Genomic DNA, 5,607 nt, shown 5'->3' with positions numbered 1-5,607 from the left:
GGGGCGAGATGGGCAAGTGAGTCGTGGTAGACACAGATGGTGAACTCCTATACATTGCACAGGAATTAGAAGCTTTGAACTAGATGTAGGTTTAGCAACACATTTAGATCTGAAAAGCATGATGCCGAGTGGAAAAGAAACAGAAGTTTATAGCACTATGCTATTTATGTAAATGAACACGCACACACGTTACAAATTTGACGAAGACTCAAGCACATGGAAGGATCTATATCAACCACGGGGAAGGTGCCTGGCAGGACAGGGGAAGGGGATAAGCAAGGGGTGTGTGTGTGTAGAATGAGGGAACAATGAAGAAGACAGCCTGGCCCAGGCCAGGGATGGGTAGTGGCATGAAGTGAAGACTGTGGTTAACACAACTTTGGGATTTAATCCAGGTAAAGAAAAATGAAGAGCATGAAACCAACCAGGCCACCAGGCTCTGAATTGCCCCAAGTGCTCAGTGGAGATATGGATTCTTAGGACCATCCCTAGACCTTCACAGTCAGAATCCCTGAGTGGGGAGCCCCAGGAACTGGCATGTTTGACAGGCTCCCTTACAGATGCTCACGTTCAAGAGAGACAAAAAGAGAGGGTGCCTTGAATACCTGGAGCCCACATCCCCTCGGGCTGGGGGCTGCAAGAGCCACTCTGGATTTTGGTGGGGAGCCCCCTGACCAACTTCCCCATCCTTTGGGGGCTCTGGAAAGCCCTGGGGGTCCCAGTCTTGGGGAACTTCACTGGAGGGGAAACCTTTCCGCTCTGAGAGAACAGTCTTCTGCACTGGGGCCGCCTTGATCAAATTCCCCTTTGGGAGCACACAGCACTGCTGAAACTCCCCATGCAACTTCTTTTCCTTCCTCTTGGGAGAAAGATGATGTGCACAAGCTAGGATGGAGGGCCGAGTGCTCATTTCCAAAGATAAACGGTCACTGAAACCGTAAGGAGTTCTGAGTGGCAGAGGCTACTGTGTGGTCAGCGTCTGCCGCGAATGGAGGGGCTAGACCTGGGGGCGGGTGTTGGAGAGGGGAGCGGGGGTGGGATGAAGGTCCAGGACAGGCTGGCCTGGCCACCGCAGCTGCTCCTGCCGATGAGCCTTTGGCCTGAGACAGTCACCTGCACCCACCGAGTTGCCGGCCCTCTCTGAGCCTTTCTTCCGTAAAGGAGAAGCATGCCCACCTCACAGGGCTGTTGTGAGGATCTGGTGAATGGAGGGTTACTGCAGGAATGAGCAGCGTCGCCCGATCGCTCACCCCCATGGCCACCTCCCATCAAGGTCATGAACAGGTTCCATAAACTGGTGTGCACTGATCCTAACTGCTAAAATATCTCCTGGTATTTTTAACAAACCACGAGTCTCTCTGGACTCTGTTCTTCCAGTCCTGTGCCCCTCCCTTGGGATGGAACTCTCTGTCCCTCTTCTGAGAGTGGGAGGGGGGATGCGGAGAGAGTGCTGAACACTCACGGTGCTGTAATGACAACAACAGCCACCCTTAATTGCATACTAAGTACTAAGTGCTACGTGCTGTACTAACAGCCTTAATCAAGTGAGCCACGTCAGGCACCACTAACACCCCCATTTTATAGATGAAGAAATTGAGGCTTTGATAAATAAAAACTCAGGACTTTGGTGACATAAGTGATAAAGCCAGAATCAACCTACTCCAGTAGGACTCTTTGACCTCTGTATTTTACTGTCTCCCTGGATTACTGGTTCCCAGCGGAAGGGGGAGGTCTCCATCACCTGCAGCAAGCTAGGGACTGGATCTCTTAACTCTATGTCTATGGACAAGCTTTTGGAAAGTCTTTTGTGATGGGGAGAAGCAGGCAGTTGCCCATGGCTGGGGGAAACACGTTTATTCCTGGTGTATATTTGCACAGGAACAGAGTAAGAAATCAACAAAACCCCTGGTATTGTCAAATTCCGAGTTGCCGTCTTGGCCTCCGGGCAGAAGAGCTCTCCTGTGCCGTAAGCAGGTACCGGTTGGAGGTGAGGGTGTGGCCTCTGGGCCCAGCTGCCTGCTTCCCAACTTCCTAGCTGTGCACCCTTACGAAAATGATTTCACCTCTCTGTGCCTGAGTGTTCTCAGCTATCAACCGGGGTCATCATCACACTTCCTTGTAAGTGCTCGGAGCCGTGTCTGCACATGCTCTGTGCTTGCCAGAATGTCTTTTGTGGAGCAAGCCTGGCACCTCCCCTCACATTTCCTTCTTAGAGGAGGCATGTGAAGCAGAAAACACTTTCCAGAAGGGGGGCTTCAGTGCTGGCTCTCCTCTTACCCAGCACTGACGTCAAGTCGCTCACTAGGCTGGGCCTCAGTTTCCCCATCTGTAACAAACTGCTGAGGTAGGCAGAAGAATGGGCCCCCAAAGAGGTCTATGTCCTAATCCTCAGACCCTGAGAATGTGTGACCTCACGTGGCAGAAGAGATTTTGCTGGTGTGACTAATAAAATAGATGCTCTTGAGGTGGGGAGAGGATCCTGGATTATCGGGGGGGGCACATGTCATCACAAGCATCCTTAGAGAGGGAGGCAAGACGGTCAGAGTCAGAGAAGCAGATGTGATGGTGGAAGCAGAGGTTGGAGTGATGTGGGGCCAGGAGCCAAGGGCAAGGACAGGTTCTAGAAGCTGGAAAGGGCAGGGAAATGGATTCTCCCCCAGGAGGAATACAGCCCTGCTGAACCCTTGATTTTAGGCCAGGGAGACCCATTTTCAACTTCTGATCCCCCACTCTGTAAGATGCTAAATTTGTGTTGCTTTAAGCCACAAAATTGGAGGTAATACGTGGCAGGAAGGAACGAACGTAAGCTCAAAGGCAACTTTCTAAAAGAAAAGCATTTCTCTCCTGAGCAACTCGGGCTTGGGTTTCTTCTTCTCCCATCACGATTCTCAGCCTGTGGTGTTCCCTCACTCTGAGATCTCCCCACGCGGCCCTTCCCCTGCCAGTGTGGCTTCATCTGTCAGGGTTAGGGCTCCTGGCTGGGCTGACTCAGAGGCGGGTCACGCTGCATTAATTCCCAATTAAAACGTTAATCAAAATAGATCCAGCCAGTAGGCTGGCCCCGGTCCCAGCATGCTGGACCACCTCGAGATGCGGCACCCGCATGGAGAATCTGTCTTTCCTAGTTACCTGCTGTCCATCCTCATCACCCTGCAACCATGCCGGCTTCTTGAGAGCTGGGGCCCAAGACCCTGGTGATTAGTGAGTTATTTGCTGGCAGCTGGGCTTTTCCCTCCATCGCCACCTACCCCCTATAAGAAAATGTACCAGGGTCTCCCCCCCTGCCCCCATAAAAAAGACCAAGTGGCCTCTGGAGCCTCCTTATTCTGCTTCTGGCCGAATAACAGCAAAGGGCACATTTGCCTTCTACCGGAAGGTGTTTCGGGGTGGGAGCCAAGGGTCCTTTTCTATTTGCTTCCTTGCAGCCAGAAACCTGGGAGCACAGGCCATCAGTGGAGGACCGGCTGGGGGAGCAGCGAGGACCTTGGGCAGCCGGAAGGGGACACCTGCATACGCGCAGTCCGTCCGTTCTTTTTCCTTAGTAAGTGCTAAGGCTGGAGTGTCTGCGGTAAGCCATGGCGGCCCAGGGAGGAATGAGGGGGAACCTGGTTGTGCGTGCCCGCCTGGGGAAGCGCAGGGGTGAGGCGAAGGCACCACAGAGCAGGGACACATCTGAGGCAAAATGCAGATCCTGTCTGTGGCATGTTACTTTGTGTTCTGGTTTTGTTAACCACATACTGCCTGCTCTATCATAAAGATGGCCAACACTGATGGAGTGCTTGCAGGCTAGACTTCCCTGCCTCTCCCTTTTTATTCATTCTATGTAGGGTGGCTTTTCCAGCCACCATTTTCCACCCAAGGACTCCATTTCTGGGTTTAATAAATCAACCAAGAGTGGATTCCTGGACCCCTATGTGTTTGGCGACCAGGAATGCTGACGCTCCATCATGTATGTGTTCAGAAAGGGGAGGTGGAGAGAGGACAGCGCAGTGAAGACACTTTTGAGGGGTGCAAGCGATTAATTCCTTCGTTCTGGTTTGAGTGTCTTAGTCCTGCATCCAGGACACATTTCTCTGCTCTCACATTCCCTGGGGGCATCAGTTGAGTCTCTTGCCAGGGTCCAGCTGTGTGTCTGATGCAGAGAATTCAAAGCGGCAGTGGGACTGGAGCCTGGCTCCCACATCTGTCCTGACCAGGCTCCAGGGTGCCCCCAGCCTGGGTTCTCAAACTTTGGGACAGGGATCAAGGCTGCCTTGTTTCCAGCCCACTCACAGCTCCCCATGGGTTTGGAGTGTGTCCCATGACAGACATCTTTCCACTGGAATGGGCTGAGTTAGGGAATGACCCATAAGGGCTATCCCCAGGGGCCATCCTAGCCTGTCTTTCAGACACACCTTCCCTCACTCCCCATTCAGCGGGGGCCTCTGCAGAGGTCCGAGACAGAGGACACCAGGGTGAAGCTCAGGTCCGGGAGAATCCAGGAAACCTACTCAAGAAAGAGCGCAGGCCCTGGCCACATGGCCCACAGCGTCCCCTGGCTCCAGCACTGGCGCTGGGTCTCCAGAAGGCCAAACTTTCCTTGGAGACTTGCTCCCTACGCTGACTGCAGTCATGTGTGTGGGTATCAGACACACCCTAGTGAAGAAATCTCTGCTGAGATTCATCCAGGCAGGTGCCCCTCCACCCCCTGCCCAATGATCAGAGCAGTCCCTGCTCCCTCAAGGCACCTCCCCTTGCCCTTATCTCACAGTACCAGTGAAGGAGGTCTCCATGTCTGTCTCATCCTCTGGGTGACTTTGGTGCCTGGCAGCCTTTAAGTGCTTCAGAGAATGCCTGCTGAACAGACAACTTTAATAAACCATTATTGGTGGGAGCCTGATTCATCAGTAAGGTTAGATCACTATTTCTCAACAGCCGCTCTCCGTGATCAGCCTCCCCTAAGGAGCTTTTTGAAGACATTTTCTTCCTATCCCAGAACCTATTCCAGCTTTCCCGCTGTCTTTGAGAATGACTGCATTACAGGCACCAAGGAAAGGCTATTCTGCTTCTGCCTACACACATGGGGGTTGCTGCAGTCAGCCACCCCTGCAGGCTGGGGCCTCCTCAAGCCATGGGCCGGGGCCTAATCCCTACTTCTCTCTAAGCTGCAAGATGCTTCCATCCCATCCCATCCCTCTCCTTCAGTGTTCTCGCCCTAGCTCAGCGCCTCCGTAACTGTTAAATGAATGAAATAATGCCTGTTGGGTACTGGCATGGTGAGCTGCCCATAGTAGGTGCTCAACCCATATTTGTCCAATTCATGAATGAACGAACGTCTCTCTTTTCCTTCCTTAACCAAAGACTCCAGTCCATCAGGCTGAGCCCCTCCCGGGTATGGAGCCCCTGAGGCAGAGGAGGAGACCACCCACTTTTCCTATGAGATCCTAGAGCCTCCAGTGAGCACAGCTGTCTTGGAATCCCCAGCGCCCAGCACACAGTGGGCGCTCAATAAAAGCTACTTGAGTAAATGAATGACTTAACTAAAGCCCGCTGGTGGAGATGCTCCATTCTGTGCCCAAGGATGGAGTGAATAAGCCAGAGACCGGCGCCCCCTCTTCCCCCTCCCCC

This window comes from Ailuropoda melanoleuca, chromosome 13 (assembly GCF_002007445.2).
Source record: "Ailuropoda melanoleuca isolate Jingjing chromosome 13, ASM200744v2, whole genome shotgun sequence".
In the NCBI taxonomy this organism is placed as follows: Eukaryota; Metazoa; Chordata; class Mammalia; order Carnivora; family Ursidae; genus Ailuropoda; species Ailuropoda melanoleuca.
This window is presented reverse-complemented; position numbering follows the sequence as displayed.